Below are 26,201 nucleotides of genomic sequence, written 5' to 3'. Positions count from 1 at the left end.
GGGGCCGGTGCGAGGCTGAGCTTCAGAAGGGCTGCAAGAACAGGGGCTTGGATAGGGCAGGAAAAGGACGTCAAGCCGGTTCCTGTTCCTGAGAGGACAGAGATTGTGGCGCCGCTACAGGCTCTGAGCAAAGCGAGCTCCGGGCTTCTGTGTGCCCTGAAGTGGCCTTTAGGACTTCCTCTAACAAGTCCTTCCTCGCTTCCCTTCCCTTCCCTAAAACCCACAACCCGGGGAACTCCGAGCCTGACAGACCAACGCTGCTTCTCAAGGAATGAATGCTTTTCCCCAGCTTGCAAAAGGTGAAATGCTAGACTTCGATGCTTTCAAATATTTCACAAAATGAAATCCCTTTTGTGAAAGAACATAGTGTCCAAACTCCCTGGTCTCTACTTCCTAAGGAAGTCAAACACGGAGGAAGACTTCTTAAAAAATGTTTACTGGGGTAAAAATGATGTAACATTAAATGTACCATCTTAACCATTTCTAAGTGTATAGCCCACAGTAGAAAGTACATTCACATGGTTGTGTGCCAGATCTGCAGGACTTTTCATCCTGCAGCACCCAAACTCTCCCCATTACACCCCAACTCTCCTCTCCGAATCCCAGCCCGGATAACCACCATTCTACTTTCCGTTTCTATGATTTTTTTTTTTTTTTTTTTTTTTTTTGAGACAGAGTCTTGCTCTGTCGCCCAGGCTGGAGTGCAATGGTGTGATCTTGGCTCACTACAACCTCCACCTTCCGAGTTCAAGCGATTCTCCTGCCTCAGCCTCCCGAGTAGCTGGGATTACAGGTTCCTGCCACCACACACGGCTAATATTTGTATTTTTAGTAGAAACGGGGTTTCACCATGTTGGCCAGGCTGGTCTTGAACTCCTGACCTCAAGTGATCCACCTGCCTCAGCCTCCCAAAGTGCTGGGATTACAGGTGTGAGTCACCACGCCTGGCCAGTTTCTATGATTTTTGGCAACGTCAGATACTCATGTGAGTGGAGTCCCACGGTGTCTGCCCTTCTGAAACTGAGCAGAATGCCCTAGAGGTTCATCCAAGTGAATGCGGGACCCTCTGCGCTCTGCACAGCAGGGCCCTCCTCACCGGATGCAGAGGCTGGGGCCTCGAGGGACTGGAGCTCACATCAGTTTTCCAAATGTCTGAGGTGGTGCTAAGCTTTCCAAAGGGACCCCGCAGAAGGAGGAGCAGTGGGGGTGGCTGAAGTAGAGGGACATGCTTCAGATATGAAGTCTCTACAGTAGTCAAAACCACAGGCTTTGTGGAGCTGCTGTCAGCCTATCACATCCCGAGGGATCCACCCTCCCCATGGACTGGTCTTCATGCGCCAGCCTTGAGGGCTGCTCTACCTTGTTATGAACCTGAGGGAAATCCTGGTTATGCTGGGATGGCTCAAGAAGAGGTTTGGGGACACACAGGACACATCTTGATGGGGAAAGCTGACAAAGCCCTTCCCATGTCCCACTCCACCTGCCTCCTCATTAAAAGAGGATCTATTTTGGAAGAACCCCCACCCTTCCTTTGCAGTAGGTCAACGCACATACAACCAACTCATTAAAATGAAAAGACAAAATCCCTAAGCCAGGTACTGCAGTTCATCCCCGCTGGGGTACTAACAGAGGCGGAGGCTCAGCAAGAAACTGTTTCCCCAAAATAGAGAAGAAAAGGCTCACTCATTCTTAAATGAAATATTAAGCATCCAGGGATTGCTGTAAGTAAAACTGAAGCTGCAAATAACTCCTCAAAGATTCAGCAAGTCGATTATTTGTTGAGTTGACCATTTTGCAAAATAATCTTTCAGCAAATCAGCTCTTAGAGAATTGATTTCCGTGCAGAAGGCAGGCTGCCGGGTTCTGGTTTGGCACCGATCTGAGGAAGGATGGGGGCTCCCTGCCCCCTAGTGGCTTTGTGGCTAATGACAAGTGCAGCAAAATGCTCCCCAGCGGGCTGAGAGCCCTGACTCAGCAGGCAGGTGAAACACTGGAGAGAAGTTCTGGACTTCCAGAAATCGAATAAGCCAGGAAGACACATGTCATGCAAGCAAGGAGAAATCTACCAGGACCAAGCACCTTATTAGACACAGAGGGCACAAAGATTAGCAAGGCAAATCCCTGACTCAAGGGGCCCTAACTCAGTCTGAGGATGGGGAAGAGACTACGCTGTGGTCACGAAACGAGGTAATGTGCTGTGATACAGATGCGTCCAGGCTGCCACGCAAGTGAAGAGGAGACGATGTAAACCCCGCAAGATGGAAAAACAACCAATTAGGGAAATAAACTTATAAACAAATCCGTAAACCTGCCATTTCCTGTGGCAGGTACTGACGGAGTGGTAGAGACGGAGTTTCTATGTCCTGCCGTGGAGATTGCAAGGCACAGTGAAGGGAAGGCCGCGCGGGAAAGGTAATGCCTAAGTCTTGAAGGGCTGTAACATTTGCCTGTCAGATGACGGACGGAGGGAGGACGCCTCAGGCAGACGGAGAATGGCAAACGCCACCGGCATCGGGGCCCTAAGACAGCCCCGCAGGTGCTGGAAAACGCAGTCAGGCTGGAGACGGAAGGACCAGTCGGAGGCTGCTGCAGCACCCAAGGTAGAAATGAGGAGAACTAACTCAGAGACAGCAGCAAGGGGAACAGATTTATTACAAATAGAAACAATAAGGCCAGGCCTGGTGGCTCATGCCTGTAATCCCAGCACTTCCTTGGGAGGCCGAGGCCGGCGGATCAACTGAGGTCAGGAATTCGAGACCACCCTGACCAACATGGTCAAACCCCGTCTCTACTAAAAACACAAAAAAATTAGCTGGGTGTGGTGGCACGTGCCTGTAATCCCAGTTACTCGGGAGGCTGAGGCATGAGAATTGCTTGAACCCGGGAGGCGGAGGCTGCAGTGAGCCAAGATCGCGCCACTGCACTCCAGCCGGGGCAACACGAGTGAGACTGTCTCGGAAAAGAAAAGAAACAATAAAGAATTTCTTAAACAGATGAATTCACAGTTGTTAACACGATTGGCCCAGTTGCCACATCAAAGGGAGTGCTATTCACTGCAGACACATCTTTGTTATTTTGGAAAACATTATACGTTATTTCATTCCAAAGATGGAAAATATGTGTGTTTACTACAGCTTTGGTAGATGGTAGTAAAGTGTCTTGTGACTAAATTTGTATATTTTGACAATTTTTTGATGGAATTAAGTATCTTGTTCAAATGGAGTCCATGTCTGTTATAGTAATTCAAAAATAATATACTTATTTTAAAACTTTTAGCTTCTCCTGTAATCCCAGCTCTTTGAGAGGCCGAGTCAGGTGGATCATTTGAGGTCAGGAGTTCAAGAGCAGCCTGGCCAACATAGTGAAACTCCATCTCTACTAAAAATACAAAAATTAGCCGGGCATGGTGGCGTGCACCTGTAATTCCAACTACTCGGGAGACACCTTTTTCTGATTATCATAAAGGGCAGTGGTCACCCAGGCTGCCTGGATGTGGAGCAGCCTGGCATCACAGTACTTTCCAGTGGCCTTTATGGAGAGAGGGCTGAGAGGCTGGTGTTTTGCTAGAGATGAGCACATCGGCATGGGGATGCTGGGCTTGAGGCTTCTAGAGACAGAGCAGGCAGGGGCTTCCAAAGGTCTTGATTGATTCCTGTGTCCCAAGGATTCTTCATGCCAATCCTCTCACTGAAAACAACTAAAAATAAAGAGGATAAAAATATTTCTAAATCTTCTCGACTCCATCTGAGGGCCAATGAGATGATAAAGAATGACTTTCTTCCAGCCTGCACTCTTGCTGGAGCACAGGCACCCTGTGCCCAGCTGCAGCCCTCAACCCTACTCTGTACCTACATTCAACACAGCTCCCCTGGGCTTTGCTTACAGGTTTCCTTTTTCTTTTCTTGTTTGTTTTGGGTTTGGTGGGGGTGGGGATGCTGCTATTGCTGCTGCTGCCGGTGGTGGTTTATTGCCAAGTAAGACAAAGTGCCCTCTTTTTATTGCAACGGTGACTTTTCTTCACCTTCTCAGCTGGCAGCAAAGGCCTAAAAGAGTCAAGTTGCTTCTGGAAGATTCTAGAGAGATATAGGCAGGCACAAGAGGCCCACAGACAATAATCAGGAGTGGAAATAGAAAGTTCTTAAACTCTGGGTGATTGATAGTGGTAGCAAACAGCTTTGTGAAGGTAAAAACTATGAGTCAATGGTAGTTAAAAGCTGGCAAGAGACCTGATTTTGAAATGAAAAAATCCACCAAAAGAGAAGGATCACCCAAACAGAGAGGGAGGGGGCAATTCCTGTAAAATTCCACGGCAATTCATATGATCCCAGGGTTTTCCCAGCACCTCACTACTGGTTCTTCTTCCTGGGATTTTCCCAAATTCTCCATATTTTTTCATCTATAAAAAGTGAGGGTTGGGTGCGGTGGCTCACCCCTGTAATCCCAGCACTTTGGGAAGCCAAGGCAGGTGGATCACTTGATGTCAGTAGTTCAAGACCAGCCTGGTCAACATGGTGAAACCCCGTCTCTACTAAAAATAGAAAATTAGCTGGGCTTAATGGGGCCCTCCTGTAGTCCCAGGTACTCGGGTAGCTGAGGCAGGAGAATCACTTGAACCCAGGAGGTGGAGGTTGCAGTGAGCCAAGATCATACCACTGTACTCCAGCCTGGGCAACAGAGTGAGACTCTGTCTCAAAAAAAAAAAAAAAAAAAAAAAAAAAAGCATTTTTTTAAGTGAGGACAGCTGGATGTGTTGGCTCACACCTGTAATCCCAACACTTTTGGAGGCCAAGAAGGGAAGATCCTCTGAGGCCAGGATTTCAAGACCAGCCTGGGAAACATAGAGAGACTCCATCTTTACAAAAAAAGTTTTAAAATTAGCTGAGCTTGGTGATATGCACCTGTAGTCCCAGCTACCTGGGAGGCTGAGGTGGGAGGATCACTTGAACCCAGGAGGTATAGGCTGTAGTGAGCTATGATTGCACCACTGCACTCCAGCCTGGGTAACAGAGCAAGACCTTGTCTCAAAAAATATATACAATAATACAAAATAAAATAAAATTTTTAAAAAGTGAGAGTTTCTGAAATGACTTGAGCTCCACTCCAAATTGTTCCTCTGTAATATTCAAGATGCATTTCCACACCATTGCACCAAACAAAACCTTTCTGAAGGTGGGGACTATGTCTGTCTTGCTTATGACTCTATTCCAGCACCAAAACGGGGCCTGGCACACCAGGGATGGAAGAATGAGTGAGTGAGGAATTAAAAAACCACCACTCCTTTATTCCAGGGAGTGGATGGAGCAGGTGTGGCCATTGCCCTCACCCTCCCCCCTCCCCACCCACTCGGGTCTGGAGGGAAGCCTCAATCCTCATGGTTTAAGCCCCTCTTCTGATGTGGACATTCACCCAGTCCTGAGCCAGCTCCTGACACTGGGGACACAGCGACCAGAAGCAAAGTCCCCCAGTCTCTGACTCTGCCTTCCCCCGGGCCTGGCACTAGACCAGCCTGCAGGAGCTCCAGGCCCAGGCTGGCCCCACCCCGGAGCTGCATTCAGACATCCCGGGGGAACAAACCCTCCCCCAGAGCCACAGGTTCCTGGGCTGTGGCTCCATGTCCACAGCTGCCCCCATGTGGCCCTCCTGCAGCTGTGACGAGGCCCCTGACACCTTGCTGTGGCCGCTGGGCTCCCTGGGGACTCATTCTGCAGGCAGAGAAATGGACACCTGGCTTTCCACTTCAACGTCCCGAGCTTTCTATTTCTCCTCGTAGGTCTTCTGGTCAGCCTGGTTCCCTGGTCCTATAGTGGGAAACGACACAAGGCCTATGAGGCTGCAGCTGACTGTGGTGGAGATTGTCACACAGGGGCTTCCAGGAGCATTCCAGGTGAAGGTCAGAGACCCCGGCCAGCATGTCCTGACTGCAGGGAGCAGCACCTGTGCCCAGAAGGACTTGGTGGCCCAGGTAAAGTTCTCGTTCAGCATGCAGCCCTGGCCTCCTGCAGGTCCTCGGGCATCTGGCCCCTAACCCAATAGAATGGAGACTTCAGCCAGAACTTGGGACAGAGGAAACTGTCACCTATAGTCCCCATTCGTGCAGGGTAATTAATTGGCTGGCTGCAGCCAACAGAGACATTCAAGAGAGTTCCGTAACCTCGAAAGGAGCATCAGGGCCAAGAAGTCTGGGGAGCAGCAGAGCCTGAGATAAGGCAGTGTCCTACCTGCATCTGAATCCCAGCCCCATCAATCATGCCCTGTGTGAACTTGCACAAGCTCCTGAACCGTGCTGCCTCCCAGTTTTGTCATCTGTGTGATGGGGATAAAACTGTTAGCTCGTTGCACTGGAGGGGGACCGGAGGACCCAATGTCTGTCAAGCACTAACGCATTGCCCAGGGTCCCCCATGTGGTGGTGGGTGCCACAGCATCAGTATCTGGGTAGGGGCCTGCGGGAAGCAGGACTGGGGAATGACAGCCGGTGCAGCCGGCTCTGGGCAGGGAGACTGAAGGGCAGAGTCAAGGCCGACTCCACACATGGGGCTGTGCCCCGTAGGGTGAGTGGGGATCTGGAGGAAGAGGCCTAAGAGAGAAGAGGCCACCTGAACCGCGAGACCATGAGACCCCAAAGGGCCCCCCTTGCCTCTGGCCAGGGAAACAGAGTCTGTGGCTCCAGCCTTGGGGACAAAGGCCTGTTCCTTGGCTCACTTTCTGGGGCTCCCTTCTCCTCTGAGAGCCTAACCAGGGTCCCTCTGGAGTCTAGGTTCCTGCCACAACAGCCCAAGTAGATTCCGCTCTGCCTCTGAATTCCATAGTCACTCCCCACAACCCACACAGGAAATTCTAGCCCTTTCTCGGCTGAGGCCCCTTCAGGAGCTCTGCTTTCTCCATGACAGCCTCACATCCACGGGGCACAGGTGGTGGTGTTATTGTTGTTATCATTGTGACCCCCTGGTGTTTTCTCTTGAACATAATTTCTACAGGGGCTAGAGAAGGGTAGAAGTCATGAGACGCTGAGGGTGGCCCTGGGGTTGCTACCAGCACGGATGCCAAGGACCTAGGACAAGCCTGGGACTGGGACCGGCCAGGTCTAGATGGAGCCTGGGCCATTCTCCAAGGGAACATTGTCCCATTCTCTAGTTGTGCCCACTTGCCCCTGGAAGCAGGGGCGTCCTCTTCTCTCTCTTCCATCCCGTCTCCTGTGGACATTCCCCCACATATTCTAGCACAGGCTATGCGTTACCCTCAACCCCTTCCAACACCTTCAGGTTCCTGCCAACACCCACAGATGATCCAGTGGCGACCAGAGAAAGAGTCGGGGCTCACTGCCATAGGGATCAAGAGATCGGGGGGCTCAAGACCAGAAAGTGTTCTCCAGTGGGAGCTTCCATCACTCCTGAGAAGATGACACGGGCTGAACACAGAGATTCCAGGGCAGAGACTGATCACCCAGCCACCCTGTGTCTCCTTCAGCACCCATGATGATGCCACACTTCAGAAAGCAAAGGGCCCTCAGCCCCTGGCTCTCCCCAGCTGCTCTCACCTCTTCGCCCCCTCGCTGGAAATGCTCCCCTCAACCCAGGGCGGAAGTGCAGCCTGATCAGGGAGGGTCCCCGGAACTGCTGCCAAAAATACCGTCCTTACCCATCTAGGAGGACTCCTCCCAGCTTCCCTGTGCTCTCTGCTCTGAGAAAATCTCAGAGCTGAAGCGGATGAAGCTGCGGCCGCAGCCAAAACAGTGATCCTGTCGGAAGCGGACCCTGGAAAGGAAATGAGTCCAGAAGGCACAAAACCAGCAGGAACCGGGGCGCAGGGCACAGGGCGAGTCCCCACGTCATGGCACAGGGCAAGTCCCCGCATCAGGAGCCGGTGCTATTGGCTCCCAGCATGATCGGCAGGAAAGATGGGAGCCTGCACAGCACCCCTCATGCGGGGACCCCCAGCCATGCCCCCAGACTTTTAAACCCTTTCACACAGCCCGTGCCTGGGGGAGCTCTCCACGACTTCAAACTGGAAACGGGTGCAGCATGTGCAAAGGGGCAGAGAGACTGAGCGGCCTCCCCTCTCATCTACCACGACTGCAAACTGCCCGCTTTTCCAAAGGACAGTCTCTCCCCTGAAGCCCTCCGTGCCCTCAGCTTCACCTCAATCTCCATTTCTGACCAGTGGATCCTTCCCCTTCTTACACTGCCAACTGCTAAGATGTGACCCGTTAACCAAAATGGCTTCCGTTTTTTTCTGCTGCTTCTTCATCTGCAGGCGAGAAGTAGGAAAGTGTTAGAAAAATCAAGCAGCAATCCAGGCATCGCTCGTGGCCACATTCCTCCCTCCTTGCTGGGGTTCATCACAATAGATAGCTCCCTGTGCGGCCCAGTGCTGTGTTGAGGCTCCCACCAGCACACACAACACTGTCGCCCTGGTGGTCCAGCCCTCCCATGCAGGCACTAGCAGGCTCCTGCTCTTTGCCGGAAGAGAAGGACAGAATCAGAAGAAGAAAAGGCCTGAGAGACGCCTTGACCTTGTTTCCAACAGCATCAGCCTCAGAGAGATGGTCGGAGGAGGGGATATGAGAACACACATGGCCAGGAAGAGGAAGGTAGGGGGTACCCTCAGGCCCCAGAGTTTCCTCTTCCCGCTACCCACATACCTGATGGAAGGAGAAAGGCAAGTGAGTGGCAGGCCAGGAAGCCCTGAGAGAAGGGGCTGCATCCCACCTCCCAGCAGCACAGCAAAGGTGCTGGGGAGACCCCTGAGAGAAGTGGCTCCCCAGGGATCCTGGGCAAGCAGCACAGGGGCCTCAGAGCAGATTCCCACACCCCAAGCTCCCTGTGGAAGCTGAAAAGAAAGGCAGACCCAAGAGCCCAATGGGCCAGGACCAAGGACTGGTGAGAGGCGCTCCTGAAGACCTGCAAGGGGTAAGGGGAAGGGGAAGAGGAAGGGGAAGGAGAAGGAGAAGGGGAAGGGAAGGGAACAACAAATATCTCTTATGAATATAGATGTGTGGATGCAAAAGTCCTCAACAAAATGCTAGCATACCAAATCCATAAATACAGAAAAAGAATTATACACCATGAAAAAGTGGGAATTATCCCAGGAATGCAAGGTTGGTTTAATATCTGAAAATCAATTAATGTAATACACCACATCAAAAGACTTTTAAGAACACACACACACACACACAATCATCTCAACAGATACAGAACAAATATTTGACAAAATCTAATGCTTTTTTGTAATGAAACATTTCATAAACTAGGAATGGAAGGAGACTTCCTCAATTTGATACAAGGAATCTACCAAAAAACACACAGATAAAATTATACTTAATAGTCAAAGATTGGATGCTTTCCCTCAAGATTAGACACAAGCCAAGGATGGCTGTTCTTGCCACATCTATTCAGCATTAAGTAGACATTCTAGCCAGAGCAATTAAGCACAAAAAAAAAGGCATCCATATTTGAAAGGAAGAAATAAAACTAACTCTATTCACAGATTACATAGAAATTTTCTGCACAGAAAATCCTAAGGAATCTACTAAATAAAACTATTAGAATTAATAAATAATTTCATGGAGCTTACAGGATACAAGGTCAATATACAGAACCAATTATATCTCAAAACAATGCACAATCTGAAAATAAAGTTGAAACAATTCCATTTATAATAGCACCAAAAACAAGAGAAATAAATTTAATAAAAGTTTAAAATTTATACTTTAAAGACTATAAAACATAGTTGAAAGAATTAAAGGTCTAAATAAATGAAAAATATACCATATTCATGGATCAAAAAACTTAAGATTGTTAATATGGCAATACTTCCAAAATTGATCTATACATTCAAGAAAGCCCTATTAGAATCCCAGGTGGCTTCTTTGTAGAAGTTGACAAGCTAATTCTAAAATTCGTATAAAAATTCAAGGGACCTAGACTAGCCAAAATACTCTTACAAAAGAACAAACTGGAGGATTCATACTTCCTGATTGCCAAACTTACTACAAAGCAGCAGTAATCTAGATAGTGTGATACTGAGATAAGGATAAACATATAAATCAATAACATAGAGCTGAGAGTACAGAAATAAACCCTCACATATGGTCAATTAATTTTCAACAAGATTGCCAAAACCATTCAATGGGGGAAAACATAGTCTTTTCAACAAATCATACTGAGATAATGGGATAACCACATATAAAATAATGACATTGAACTCTCGCTTCACACCATATACAAAAATTAACTCAAGATGGATCAAAGACCTAAACATAAGAGCTAGAACTATACAATTTTTAGAAAACATAGGAGCAAATCTTCATGATTGGATTTGACAATAGGTTCTTAGATATGACATCAAAAACATGAGCAACAAAAGAAAAAATAGATAAATTGGGCTTTATCAAAATCAAAACTTTTGTACTTCAAAAGACACTACTTAAAAAGTGAAAATACAACCCATGGAATGGGAGGAACATTTGAAAATCACGTATCTCATAAGGGACTTGTGTCTAGACTATATAAAGAAATGTTATGACTCAATAATAAAAAGACAAATTACCCAATTTTTTAAAATGGGAAAATGATATGGATAGTCATTTCTCCAAAGAAGTCACACAAATAGCCAATAAGCACATGAAAAGATGTGTAACATCATTAGTCATAAAGGAAAAGCAAATCAAAACCAAAAGAGAACACGACTTCATACCCACAAGCATGGCTGTAATCAGAAAGTCAGATAACAAGAGAGTGAGGATCGGGAGAATGTGGAAGAGGTGAGAATGTGGAGAAATTGGAATCTTCATACATCGCTGGTGGGAATGTAAAATTGTGCAGTCACTTTGGAAAACAGTCTAGCAGTTCCTCACATGGTGAAACATAATCAAATGATCCAGCAATGACATTCGTACGTATTTACCCAAAAGAAAGGAAAACATGTCTACTCAAAAACTAGTACATGCATGTTTGTAGCAGCATTATTTATAGTAGGCAAAAAGTGAAAACAACTCAACATCAACTGATAAATGGATAAACAAAATGCAGTATTTCCATACAAGAGGATAGTATTTGGCCCTAAAAAGGGATGAAGTACTGATACATGATCCAACATGGATGAAACTTGAAAACATTGGGCCACTTATTATATGATTCCATTTACTTCCAATGTTCAGATTAGTCAAACCTATAGAGACAGAAAGTAGATGAGTGGTTGCTTAGAGCTGGGAGGAGATGGGAGGATGAAGAGTGATCCTTAAAGTACAGAGTTTCTATATAAGGCGACAGAAATGGTATGAGGCAGACTGTGGTGCTGGGTTGCACATATCTGTGAATATACTAAAAACCATTGACTTGTACACTTTAAATGGTTGAATTTTGTGGCATGTGAATTATATCTCAAAACTGTCATAAAACAAATGAGACTTCCCTATGGCCATTTTCCATACTGCTCTGCGATTCCTGCCACAGGTGACCCTTCTTTCTACCCTCCACATCACTCTTTTTGAAGGTGCCACAGATTCCAGTCCCAGGGTCAGCCTAGACAAAATAAGGAGGATTGACTGTGGTCTAGAGCTGGATCAGGGTATTCCTGGGTTCCTAATACAATATCATCTTTTTAAAACAAGATATTGCACAGTGTGTGAACAAGCATGGAAAATAACCCATGTACTCAACACCCAGCTCATGAAGTCTAAGCAGTTTGTCATTTTTGCTCCAGATTTTTTAAGTGAAAATATTTCAGATACAGCTGTAGCCCTTTATATACCCTTCCAGTGATGAACCTACAGGCTGCTTCCAATTTTTGCTACTACAAATAAGGTTACAATTAACACAAATACAGGTGAGAGTTCCCCTGGAGTCTATACCGCAAAGTTAAATTTCTTTGTCCTAGGGAATGCACATTTTTAAATTCACTGGATATCATCACATTGCTCTCCTGTTTATAAAAACTTACATTTCTGTTTGACAGTGGTTGATAGTTATCATTTCTCCATCTTCACCAGTAGCTGGTATTATCAGACTTTATTGCCAGACTGGTGGGTGTGAGATGGTATCAGATTGTTTGATTAGCTGTGAGGCTGAGCATCCTTTAAATGTTTAAATGTCTTCTGTGTCTTGCCTGTTCATATCCTTTGCCCAATTTTTTATTGGGTTGTCTGCACATTCCTTATTAAGTTATAGGCATTTGATATGCTGTATGTTTCTTATATCCTATATTTTATGTTCCACATTTTTATATGTTCTTCTTTGTTATTTTTGAGACAAGATCTCATTCTGTTGCCCAAGCTAGTGTGCAGTAGTGCAATCTCGGATCATTGCAGTCTCAGCCTCTTGGGGTCAGGTGATCCTCTCAACTCAATCTCCCAGGTAGCTGTGACCACAGGCTTGCACCACCATGCTCAGCTAATTTTTGTATTTTTTTGTAAGATGGGCTTTCGCCATGTTGCCCAGGCTGATCTCAAACTCCTGAGCTCAAGCAGTCCTCCCACCTCTGCCTCCCAGAATGCTGGGATTATAGGTGTGAGCCACTGCATCCATTTTGCTATGTTCTATGTGCAGATAGTCCCTGACTTACACTTAGGATTGTTTGACTTACAATTTTTCAACTTTACAATAGTAGAAAGTGATATGCATTTAGTAGAAACTGTACTTTGCATTTTGAATTTTGATCTTTTTCCAGGCTAGCAATACGCGGTACAATACTTTCTCATAACGCTCCACAGTATTTCATAAATTCCATGAGATTTTTCAATACTTTATTATAAAATAGGCTTTGTGTTAGACTGCCCAACTATAGGCTCAGGTGGTTGTTCTGAGCATGTTTAAAGTAGGCTAGGCTAAGCTATGATGTTAGATATATTAAATGCCTTTTCCGTTGATATTTTCAACTTACAATTAGTTTATCAGGACATAATCTCTTCATAAATCAAGGAGCATCTGTACTAATAATTCACTATTTTATGCATTGCAAGTGTCTTTTCAAAGTCTGTGGCTTGTATTTTGATGTAGTTTATAACGTCTTCTGTTATAGAGAACTTTGATCTGGCACAAATTATCAATATTTTCTCTTATGATTTGTGCTTTTTGTGTGTACCTTAAAAACTGAAAATCTTCATCATATTTCTTCTGGAAGCTTTATTTTTTTTCACAGTGGAATTTTTTTGTGAATAGAGTGAGATAAAAATGTAATTTTATGGCCGGGCCCGGTGGCTCACGCCTGTAATCCAAGTACTTTGGGAGGCTGAAGTGGGTGAATCACTTGAGGTCAGGAGTTCGGGATCAGCCTGGCTAACAGGGTGAAACCCCATCTCTATACAAAAAATTAGTGGGGCATGGTGGGGCACACCTACCAGCTACTTGAGAGGCTGAGCTGGGAGAATCACTTGAACCTGGGAGGTGGGGGTTGCAATGAGCCAAGACCGCACCACTGCACTCCAACCTGAGCGACAGAGTGTTCTTATTTTTATAATTTATAATTATAAAACTTATGCTTTAAACAATTATATATATAAAATTTTATTTTTTCATATAAATAATTAATTGTCCTAGCACTGCTCATTGAATATTTCATCCTCTACTCTCTACTAATCTGTAATGCCAGCCAGACCATCTTAATACATCAAATTGTAATCCAGCATTCTTTCTAACATAGCATATATAAGTGGTATTATAAATCAATGAGAAAAAGATGACATCCTAGTCAAAAAAAATGCTCAAAGCACATAAACAAAAAATTCACAAGACAAGACATGCAAATGGTAATAACTATATGAAGAAATAGCCTCATTTAATTAGTAAAGAACAGTAATTTAAAACCACAAGATACAAACGTTCATTTGCCAAACAGTCAGAGTTTCTACCTGGCATCACTGCCAGTGGAAGAGTAACTGATAAGGTCTTGGGAGGGTATTTTGGCAATTTAGCAGCCTTTACATGTACATATGCTTTCCACTTTTAGAAATTCTACTGCCAGGATTTTATACCTACACTTGTAGAAATTATGTGTCCACTTCTAATAATTTATTGTAAGGAAATAATTAAGAGTATACACAAATATATGCCATAAGCATGTGATTTTAATTATAAAACCCAAAACAACCTAAATTTTCAAATAAGGGATTGGTTATAATAATGTTGCATGGTATATCATTAAAACACATAAAAAGGAGTTTTTAGATTGGTGATTTTCAACCGGTGATTTTTGTAGCAGAGCCCTGTTTTGCACATAAACGCGCATGTGAAACCCCAATGTGTGAAAGAGATGGATGTGAGGATGCTCCTGGTGAAGGAGTCAGGTGACCCCATCACCCGCTTCCTTCAACATCTTTAGGAGGGTGCCAAAAGGAAGACTGTAAAACGTTCCACGGAACCCTGAGGACAGCACTAACACCAAGTGTATTTACCATGTATTGTTAAATGAAACAATTTGCTTTTTTATTAAAAAAAAAGAATTGATTCATCTTTTAAATGTACATATGAAGAGAGAATAAATGAATATATTCTGACAGTTTGGACACCAGTGTATTCACAGAAGGGTATGGAATTATGGGGATTCCACCCTTCTTTTCTGCTTCAATGTATAAATTGCAATGCTTTTGTAATAAAGTGAAAAGCAATGGGAAATGAGATGAAACAAAGAGGCATTAATTCAGACCAGAGTACAGAGAAGAAGGAAAAGGGAATACATAGCTACTGCCAAAATAGTGACATACAGCAAACAACCACAAAAATCGACATGGCACAGATACAGCAATAAACACATTTCTCAGTTATCTGTGGGTCCACTGGCTTCATCTTGTTGATCTCTAGGTCAGCTGGAGTGGCTTTGTCCCACATGTCTTCATTTCAGGTACCAAGTAAAAGGAACCAAAGTCAACCAGGGAAAGCCCCCAGGCAAGGATAGAAACCCAGGAGGCCAGTAGATGCCTACAGGGTCTTACAAGGGGCGGGCTGAGACCGGGAACCCTCTCACTTTGCCCCATTCTAGTGGCCAAAGCAAGTCACAAGACCAAACCCAAACTCAATGGGCAGGGAAATACAGTCCACCCAAGATGAACAATGGCATGGGAATGAATGGAGGACAGGAAAGAATTGGAGTCAATCCTTCAATCCCTCACAGTACGGAGGGCAGGGCCTGCTGACAAGCAGCAAGAGGTACCCAGGAAGGCAGGGCCTGGCTGTCCCCACCAGCACCCCAGATACCCACCTCAGCCCAAAGAATGGCTCAGAGCCACGCTTTCTAGGCCACGAAAGGAGAGGGGCCCTTTCCCTCATGACCCCAGAGCAGATGGCAGAATACAGACTGGGAGGAAGTTCCAGGAGGAACATGAGAAACCTCACAAGCCTCGTGCAGTTTAGTTTCTGGTAACCACTTCTCTTTCTTGGTCTCATGTTTCCCTTCCTTCCTGAAGTTCCTAGAAAGTGTAAATTTTTCCTTACCTTTAATTTTTTCTTTAATTTTTCTTTACCTTTTTTTTAAGTTGCCATCTAATCTACCCTTGAAATGCTCTATTCTGTGCCAGTTGTCCATTTCAAGATGGAGTCACTTGTGTCAAACCCAAGCAAAGTAGAGTCAGGAGCCTAAGAAGGGAGGGTCCTCATGCACATGCGCCTACAATAAGAACAATTACAGCCAAACACAGTGTCTCGCACCTATGGTCCCAGCTACTTGCGAGGCTGAGGTGGGAGGATCACTGGAGCCCAGGAGTTGAGCTCAGGCTGCAGTAAACTATGATCATGTCGCTGCACTCCAGCCTGGGCGACAAGGGAAGACCCCATTTCTAAAAAGAAAAGAAAAAAAAAGAACTATTACAAAGACTCTCTGAAGGCTGTGACACACATATGCCTGTAATAAGGACTCTTTCCAAGAGCCTTCCAAACTGCAGCCTGCCACAGGAGTCACTGGACGGCCAGCCACGTGTTGGAGCACTCTCACCTCACATGCCATCTCCACTAAGAAACTGACCTCAACTCCTGTGCCCCAGTAACCAATGTTCTCTTTGTTCAAAAACAACTGAACAACTCCTGTGCACTCCTCCTTTTGCCTTTATTTTTTTGAGACCGAGTTTCTCTCTTGTTGCCCAGGCTAGAGTGCAATGGTACGATCTTGACTCACTGCAACCTCTGCCTCCCAAGTTCAAGTGATTCTCCTGCCTCAGCCACTCAAGTAGCTGGGATTACAGGCATGTGCCATCATGCCCAGCTAATTTTGTATTTTCAGTAGAAACGGGGTTTCACCCATGTTTATCAGGCTGGTCTTGAACTCCTGACCTCAAGTGATCCACCCGGCTCAGCCTCCCAAAGTGCTGGGATTATAGGCGTGAGTCACCAGACCCAGTCTTCCTTGTGCCCTTAAAAGCTTCCCCTTGCCTCAGCCTCCTGGATGCACCCATGGCTGCCGTGGCATGGGCACTCCGCATCACAATCACGCTGCTCATTTCCAGATAAATTCATCATCTTTGGAGAATCACTTCCGTTTGTTATTTAGGTTGATAATTCTTCAAACAAAAAAAAGTCTATGACTTTAGTGACAAAGAGGGAAGCTGGGGGGTCGGGAGGAAGGTGTGTTAGGAGGAATGCGTCTGACTCTGTGGTTAGTTGGGGAGGAGACCCTTCAGCCTCCTGAGTAGGAGCAGCAGGCCTGGGAACAGGGAAGTCTCCTTCCTAGGTCCTATTGCCTAGGCCCACATGATGCCTACCTGAGGCATACGCACAAAGAAAAAGTCCTTAAAATTTTGTTTTTCTCCAGAACAACCTACAATCCTAGGGACAGACACACCATCCTCCTAAGTCCTATCACACCCTGGAAAATTGTAACAAAAAGGTGACTGTCTCCTTGGGGCATTGCCTGCAGCCTTAGCTAGGGGCCATCCTAGTTATCTCAATTACTCATCCAATTTGTGATCAGCCCTAAGTTCTGGCTCACTCTAGCTCTCTCCTTCGACTTCCTCATCTCCCAAATGGAAGTGACTACCCCGACCTACCAGGCTGTTGTGGGAACCGAACGATGTGGCAGAGAGTCCAGCTCAGCTTCCTACCACTCCACGGGGGCCACTGAAAGGCCAGTCCTCTTCGGCCTGCAATGAGAGAGATTGAAAGTGGAAGCAGGTCTAAGCTCACAGAATCAGAAAGAAGGTAGAATGCTGAATACACTTCTTCCTCCAATCCCAAATGCTAGAACTGTGTTCCTATCGAAGTTTTGTCATGGACTTTTTAGAATCAGAAAAATGATTAAGAAACATGAGCTGAGATATGCAGGTGCCTTGAGCAAATAGGATTTTGTACAGCAGACACCTCCTGGTTTCTCGTTTCCTGAGATCCCCAAAGTGAGAGATAAGAAAGCTGTGGCCACAGCAGAGACTTGAAACAGTGACCAGAGACCAACTCTTCCACAGGAAGGTGTCTGCACAGAAGACTCACAGGGGCAGCTGATGAAGATCTGTCTATAGCCTGGTCCACAATAAAGATCAGGGGTTGGACAGGGGTGAGATACCCAACAGGGTGGCTGGAGCCACCCCCTGTAACTATCCAGAAACTTGCGGCCGAAGGTCGAGCACAAATAAGTGGGCACAGAAAGACATTTCAGGACACGAGCTACAGAGAGGCAGCGACCTGGCCATCCTCCAGCTGTCTGAGGTTTGCAGATGCCCTTGATGCCGCCTCCTATCCCTCCCAAGCACTCTCCTCTATGTGCACACAGATGCTTAACAAGAGCACCTATGACTCTCCACAGACCAGAGCACCAGGGACACAGTGCCCCTGGGAGATGCTGCCACCAAGGCCAGATGGAAAGAACACCCCTGCGTTCTTGCTCCATGGTTGGCATCTGAGACGCACCTGCCAGGGTTCCCCAGCAGGATCAAGCTCAGTGGCCCATAGTGGAAATGAGCTTACCCGTCACCCTCCAGTGGCCTCCTGTCTTTCTCACTTTCCCACTGCCCCACCAGGGTTTCTCGGGATCCACTCTCAAATAAACTACTTGCCCTTGAATCCTTAATTTAGGGGGAATCAAAACAAGGACGACCAATCAAAGACAAATATTAACCATAATGATGTCTATTACTCAGATAGGATTGAAATCAACTCAGAAGGGCAGGAATGTGTGAAATCTTCTCCCTTTCCCTTCTCTGCTGAGTAATTGACTCTCTTGCCCTAGAGCCTTCTCTACCCCTCTATGAGCACGTGGATTCAAAACTGAATGTCCAAGTTCAAACCCAACTCCCCATAACCCAACGTTCCCACGTCATCTACAGAAATTTGCTTCGCCTCTTCAAGTCTCCATTTCTCCAATGTTAAGACAGGAGAGTCTCCGACAGTTCACAGCAACCAACCCATCCCTACTCAGCCACCACCCACATAACATCTTATTGGGAGATTTCTCCCACTGAATTCAAGTTCACAGCTGGAGAATATGGAAACTGCACACTCACCATGGAAGATAACACAAAGAAGTCTTTGTCTTTCCTGCCTTCTGCTTTGGTCATCTGCCCCCTCCCACCAGACTATGTTTCTCCATGACACCCTGTAGTTTGGGCACAGCCAAGCAGATCTGAAGACCATTGCCTCCAGAAGTTGGCATGAAAATTCTAAGTTCTCCAGGTGGGAAGAGGAGGGGGATTTACTTATGTTTTTTAAATGTTCTAGGACTTGTGTGTCCTGTTGAACTTCAAGATCTTTGGAAAAGGGAGTCACAAGAAAGACAAAATTCTCATAGTCCAGCTTCACAGGCACAGAAGGGCCTCAGCACCACCATGGAGTAGGCCCAGACACAGGGCTGAAGCGGGAGCCAGAGTCTCCCCAGCACCTAAGCAAAGCCTCTCTTCCCCACAGCTCAAGGTTTCAACGGCCCCTCCTTCTCACTCCTTTTTCCCCTCCAAGTCTTCCAAGTATGCACTCCAGACTGGTGTTGGTATTCAGTGTGGGCCGATGAAGGGAGAGTGGGGTGACAGAGTTGGTCTGTCCCTTTTCAATAACTGCCAAGAGGACTGTTGATGTTCTCTCTAGAATCTGAGGTACTTGACTGTCCTCGACTTTGAATAGAATATTCAAAGTGGGAATACAAGCTTTCCCACTCAAAAGCTATTTACACCTAGGAAAGAAAATCAACGGTATGTTTTTATAAGCAGTATACAAAATAGTTGCCTAATTTTCTCCTTTTCCTTATAGCCCTGTGAAACTGTTTTGGAATGCACGTCATTTAAAAATATATTCATAACCCAGCACAGTGGCTCATGCCTGTAATTCCAACTCTTTGGGAGGCCAAGGCAGGAAAATCGCTTGAACTCCAGAGTTCCAGACCAGCCTGGGCATAATAGCAAGACTCCATCTCTACAAAAAATAAAAAATTAGCTGGGTGTAGTAGTGCATGCCTGTAGTCCCAGCTACTCAGGAGGCTGAGGTGGGAGGAGCACTTGAGTCCAGGAGGTTGAGGTTGCAGTGAGCTGTGTTTGCACCACTGCACTCCAGTCTGGGCAACAGTGAGACCCCCATCTCAAAAAAAAAAATGTATCTCAAGACTTGTTCACTTCAAGAAAAGTTTAGAGTAGCCCAATCCCCTGAGGAAATTGGAACCAAAGGACAATGAAACAAGGGTCGTATCTCCTTTTTGGCTTCTCTGCTGATATGGTTCTTTCCCGAGAATCATATAAACTTTTCCCAGTGGGCAGAGCAATAGCACAGCCAGGAGTGTCTGGGGAAACTGCACCGTCCTGAGCCCCCTCCCGAGTCATCTGTGTCTGGGTTCCCTGCTTATGCCCCACAAGTAGGACATTCAAACAAGTACCCCATAGTACCCAAGTAGGACATTCAAACAAGCACCCCGGACACAGAATGTAATCCGCACCACAGCCCAGCGTATGGCCTGGCTTTTTCTCTTCATCTTCATCCTTGTATATCCAAAGAGAAATGTTTGGGTGGGAGGAAATGACATTTGAGTTCGTTAATTCAAAACACTGGTGGTAAGATGACATTCCAGGAACTTCAGTTCTGGATTTCATCAAATAAACTCAGGGACTCAACAGAAGAAAGTGACCATCTTGGGAGTCCACTGAGCTCTGTCTCCAGAACAGAACCCCAAGGAGTCGAACACAAGAGCAGCAAAGTGCAGGCTGCCCACTGCACCCACACCAAGGGGAAGGCACGGTCTCTGCAGGCACCTGCCTCCTACCCCAGCAGCTGCACGTTGCTGCCAGCGCCTGGGGACTGCTGCCTCAGATGGAGAAGCTGGAACTCAGATCCTAGACTATTCCCTTGGGGGAATGAGATGATGGTTTCTAAACTTCACAGGTGCAGGCAAGGTTCAAACCTCTGCTTTGCCCTTCCCAACTACCTGAACTTGAGCAAGTGACCTCCTCCCCCAAGTACTTCAGGTTCCTGATCTGTAGAAGGAAGATCATAACGATAATGGTCTTGTGGAGTAGGATGAGGATTAAATAATCTCTCTCCAGTGGGGACTGTTTATTATCTCACACCCCAGGGACAGAAAATGGGGTTAAGGGGCAGGGCGTGGTGGTGCACACCTGTGGTCCCAGCTGCTCTGGAGGCTGAAGCAGGAGGATCGCTTGAGCCCAGGAGGTCGAGACTGCAGTGAGCCGTGATTGCACCACTGCACTCCAGCCTGGGTGACCAAGGGAGACCCTGTCTCCAAAACAATAGTGTGGTTAGAGTTAGCATCTCCCTTGCTCCTTGGCTTTCAGGCCATAGCTCTTCTCCTTTTTGAGAACTAGTCGGCCTCTTCGAGTGTTAGCTGCTGGTCACTTCCCTTCGTGCTTTGAGGTATGGGCGTCCAGCTCAGTCCCCTCCTCCGTCCCCAGGCTTTGTCCCAGGACATGCCAGGTGTATTTGTTCCCCATTGCTGCATAATAAACTACCACAAAAAGTGGTTTAAACAACACAGACTTACTCTTTTAGCGTTCTGAAGTCCAGAGTCTGAAATGAACCTACAGGGCTAAAATCAAGGTGTCCACAGGGCAGGTTCCTTCTGGAGGCTCCAAGGGAGAATCTCACTGTTCCATGTCTCCTTCAGCATGAGACAGAGAAAGAAAGAGGGAGAGGTGGGGGGTTGGTGAGGTAGAAGGTGCCACACACTTTTCAATGACCAGATCTCATGCGAACTCAGAGCGAGAGCTCACTCATCACCAGGAGGATGGCCCAAGCCATTCATGAGAGATCTGACCCCATGGCCCAAACACTTCCCACCAGGCACCTCTAACACTGCAGATTCCATTTCATTCAACACGAGATTTGGGCAGGGACAAATATCCAAACTGTATCAGCTATTAAAGTCCCCAAACCTTCACTTTAGCCTCCAGCTGCTTTCCTTTGGCTTCTGGGGCAGCCTGCAGAGGGCAAGTGCCTTTGCTCTGACAGCAGCTGAGTAAGAACACTGCCTTCTCTGACTACATTGAGCACCAGCCCCCCATTCACCAGGCATCCGACTCTCTGCCTCCAAACAACTGCTTTATGCAGGTCCAGGGGCTGGGCCTGGCTATTCTACGCCACCCTTGGGAGTCCTTCCCATCTTCAAGGATTTTCTGAAAGGTCAAGCATGTCTGCACTGGGGAAGGGAATGTGGAAGCCACAGCCCCTCCTAGCTGGCAGCCTGGGCAGCAACTGGAGGAGGTGGAGCATTTTCCTCTCCCTGTGGAGCTGAGGACTGTGCAGAAAATGAGCCTGCAGGTTCTTTCCAGGTTGCTCAGGAAGGGGTCTAGGGATGTATCTGAGGGGATAAGGGTTTGGGTAGGGACCCAGGCCGGGACTCCAAAGCCCCAGTGCCCTGGCCCTGAGAGCTTGCCTGCCAGTGACTTCTACCTTGGCTGGAATGCACTTTGCCTTTCCCTCTGTAGACACTTCCTGGGGCAGGTGCGGCCATCCGGTCTACTCCACAGGAGGTGGGAGTGACAGCAGCAAATAAAGAAGACAGGAAGAAGGCGGCCAAGGGCTGTGTGAGTGAACATAAACAGCAGGAGGGCACTTTACCTGGTGTGACTTCTGAATCGTGCCTCTGAAAGTCCCTGTGTGTGCACGCAGCTGTGGGCAGTGCTTACATTTCTCTGCATGTGTCTGGACAGTGTGGTTGGGGATCGGAGGGGGTACCTGTGAATTCCTTAGAGAATCCTGGAGGGTGGGACTCTATGGGACCTGCAAGCAAGTCCAGTGGGTTCCAAATGTTTTCTGAAGGTTCTGGTGGGAGCCCCCGGACACCTAAGGGGCGGGCCCAGCAGACAAGGTTGCTGGGGAGAGGGAGACCCATCCCACGCTGTAGCTGGAACACTCCTGGGGTGATCCATGGGTCTTCCCAGTGAGATTTTGAAGAAATAAGATTTTACTTTCATTAAAAAGAAAAAAAACTTTGGAAGTAGTGACTTCCTGTCCAACCTCCTCATTCTTCAGTGAAGAAACTGTAGCCCCCAGAAAGGAAGTGACTTCCCCAAGGTCGTGAAGGAACCAGCTGGGGGAGAGTTTCAGGCCTCCTGACTCCAAAGTGGGCGCCATCCACAGTTGATCTTGCATCTCTCTGCCTGCAGGGCTGTGGAGGTACAAGTGGCTGGAGGGTGCACTCTGCCCAGCCTCACCCCGGTGAGGACCAAGTGTCCCGGTTCTGAGGAACACAAGGCAAGGCCTCCCGCTTCTAAAGTCTCTTCTTGTTTCCTGAACTGCTGCACTAGTCAGGCCTCCGGTGAAAGGCGCTCAAGGCCCTCAGCACCCTCATGTGACCTGGGAGCCCCAATACGCACGGAGCTGTTGGCACCACTTGCCACTGCTTGGCCTGGAGAAGTTCTCATTAGCCCTACAGGGACATGGGACAGCGGGATACATAAGTTGTGGTGGATGGAGGATGGAAAATCGGCCCCGTAAGCATCAAGAGCGTGCAGCTGCAGAGTCAGGGCACCTGACAGGCAGCCAGGTGGTGACAGCTGGGAGCCCTGCTGGGCACTGACGCAGCCCATGCTGCAGGGCTGAGAGCCCTTCCTGCCTCAGGTGTGGCCTCCCACTAAGAGGATTTGCCCAGTGAAGGGCAGAGTGGGCCCACACACCTGGCAGGAAGGGCAGAGAGACACGGTGGTTGGGAAAGGCAGAGGGTGCAGCCCCCAGGGAACAAATCAGCAACATGAGGAGTCACCGAAGATGCCAAGTACTTTAGGCAGACGCTGCAAAGTCAGGGGTCGGTGTGAGCCATACACACACACACACACACACACACACACACACACACACACATTACCACCATAATGGCTCCTCCCCCCACCACCACCACATTCTCCCTGATGGGGCAGGAGGAGGCCCCAGCACACAACTATTTCAGAGACACCTGTGCCTGTGCTCAAGCCCCTGCTGCTTTAGAACAAGACACAGGGGACAATGACTGCATAATTCCCCCACATACACACACACACACATACACACACACACACACACACACGGAGCCCTTGAAATTGAGGAGAAGAGTCTGTCCTTGGGGAGACAGTCAAGTGACATTCAATGTGGCAAAGGGAATGTTCTATCGATCAAAATACCTTCCCCTCCCAGCAAGTGAAGGGGCCGAGCCGTCACCAGGGGCAGATCCAGGATTTGTGGAGCTTGAAGCTTAAAGAACTTGGGGGGCCTCTTTTTCAAAAAATTCAAAAATGAAAGTACTAAATTAGTGACCTTGTATCTATTGATTTCTTTTTAACCAGTAAGGCTTGACGTCTCAAATTTTCCAAATTGAGTCCTCCTATTTAGTCACTTTGTTAATAATAATAATAATAATAATAATCTCTACACCTATTGAATTTCAAGTGCTACCAGCAGTGCTGATTTTCCTTTCTCCTTTATAAGATTGGGATTCACCAAACATATCATAATATGCAGAATACATGAAGAATAACCCCATATCAAAAAGCCCTACACATTTAAACACACAAAGTCATTTTACACATAAGGTATTCAAGGTTATACAAAATAGATGACATTGGTGCCTATCACAACCTCTGTGCCTCCGGGTATGACTGGCAATAATTGTGTTCTTGGCAAAATACTATAAACTATTTTTCTGGAAAACATTAAGCAGTTTATTTTTCCCAAAAAGAGGTTCCCTGCCTTCCCATTGAATGGATGTGGCCAAAATTAATCACTTACCTTCAATTCATATTGCCATGAGGCCAGGCGAGGTGGCTCATGCCTGTAATCCTGGCACTTGGGGAGGCCGAGGTGGGCGGACCACCTAGGTCAGGAGTTCAAGACCAGCCCGGCCAACATGGTGAAATGCCATCTCTACTAAAAATACAAAACAAAAAAAAAAAGCTGGGCATGATGGCGAGCACCTGTAGTCCCAGCTACTCAGGAGGCTGAGGCGGGAGAATCGCTTGAACCCGGGAGGTGAAGGCTGCAGTGAGTTGAGATCATGCCACTGCACTCCAGCCTGGGTGACAGAGCCAGACTCCATCTCAAAAACATATATATATATTGCTACCAGATGGGAAAGGCTCTCCATGTTCTTTAGCCTCATCTCTGCATCTGTATGTTGGAGAATGTGAAAAAAATATTGGCTCATTGCATTTGAGAGAAATACTGCTTGATTTTCTATTTCATCCATTTTCAAATACCTCAAACTTAAATGCTATACAACTAACAACTGAAGAGCCATTACTCAATACAAAAACCAAATGTTTCGAGGGGAGATCAAGGCAGGCAGATCACTTGAGTCCAGGAGTGCCAGACCAGCCTGGCAACATGTTGAAACCCCATCTCTACAATAAAAAAGAAAGAAAGAGAGAGAGAGAGAGAGAGGGAGGGAGGAAGGAAGGAAGGAAGGATGGAAGGAAGGAAGGAAGGAATTAGCTGGTCGTGGTGGCACACTCCTGTCATCTCAGCTACTAAGGGGGCTGAGGTGGGAGGATCACTTGAGCCCGGGTGTTAGAGGTTGCAGTGAGCCGAGATTGCATCACTGCACTCCAGCCTGGACAACAAGGACAAACCCCATCTCAAACACACACACACACACACACACACACACACAAGTTTTTAACGTGTATGACTTTGTCAAATTCAAGGAATTTTAACCCTCTAGTTTGACCTATCCACAGCACTGACCATGTAGCCTACCACAGTGGCAGGAAACAAATCACAAAACTAATTGTATTCCAGCTGGAGATTGAGGAGTGTAATGATAGGTATACATCTAAAATAACTGAAAGAAGGATATCGAGAGACATTTGTACACTCATATCCGCAATGTCATTATTCACAATAGCCAAAACGTAGAGGCAACCCAAATGTCCATTGACAGATGAATGGATAAACAGAATATGGTATATACATGCAATGGAATATTGTGCAGGCCTTAAAGGGAAGGAAATCCAGTCTCAACATGCTACAACATGGATAAACCTTGAGGACATCATGCTAAGTGAAACAAGCCAGTCACAAAATTAAAAATACCACCTGATTTTATTTATATGAGGTATCTAGAGTAGTCAAATTCATAGAAACAGAAAGTAGAATGGTGGTTGCAAAGACCTGTGGGGAGGGGAAAATGGGGAGTTGTTGTATAATGGGTGTGGAATTTCAGTTTTGCAAAATGAAAATGTCCTGGAGATTGGTTGCACCACAATATGAGTATATTTAACACTACTGAACCATCCCCTTAAACATGGTTACGATAATGTCTAAGTCTGTTTGCGCTGCTATAACAAAATACCTGAGACTGGGTAATTTATAAAGTACAAAAATTTATAAAATTATAAAAAACAGAAATTTTCTCCCAATTCTGAAGTCTGGGAAGTCCAAGATCAAGGCGCCAACAGATTCAGTGTCTGGTGAGGGCTTCCCTCTGCTTCCAAGATGGCGCCTTCTTGTTGTGTCCCCACATGGAAGGGCAAAAAAAGACCTAGCTAATTCCCTCCAGCCCTTTTATAAGGTTGTTAATCCCATTCATGAGGGCTTTGCCCTCAGGACTTAATCACCTCCTAAAGTCCCCACCTCTTAATACTGTTGCATTGGGGATTAAGTTTCAACATGAATTTTGGGAGGGCACACAAGCATTCAAACCATAGCAGATAGTAAATGTTATGTTATGTGTATTTTACCACAATCCTTAAAAAAAAAAAGAAAGAAAGGCATAAGGAACCCCTAGTTACCTCTCATCCAGCTTCAAAATTGTCAACGCATGGTCAGTCTTGTCTTATCTGCCCCTCACCCACCCTTTTCCAGAAAGAAGACCCAGAGGATTCCACATC

At 46.7% G+C, this 26,201-nt stretch overlaps 1 long non-coding RNA gene across 1 annotated transcript; it reads right to left on the bottom strand.

Annotated features, from left to right (window-relative positions):
• Positions 1–2,633: 2,633 nt before the first annotated feature.
• LOC129041146 (uncharacterized) lies at positions 2,634–17,143 on the bottom strand. Its single transcript, XR_008503810.1, has 4 exons — positions 16,968–17,143; positions 7,637–8,245; positions 3,884–4,073; positions 2,634–3,697 (listed from the first exon to the last, which is right to left on the bottom strand). It is a non-coding gene; the product is annotated as an uncharacterized LOC129041146 (long non-coding RNA).
• Positions 17,144–26,201: the final 9,058 nt, after the last annotated feature.

This window comes from Pongo pygmaeus, chromosome 6 (assembly GCF_028885625.2).
Source record: "Pongo pygmaeus isolate AG05252 chromosome 6, NHGRI_mPonPyg2-v2.0_pri, whole genome shotgun sequence".
NCBI lineage: Eukaryota > Metazoa > Chordata > Mammalia > Primates > Hominidae > Pongo > Pongo pygmaeus.
Note: the sequence above shows the minus strand (reverse complement) of the source record. Positions and strands in the feature narration are given on the sequence as shown.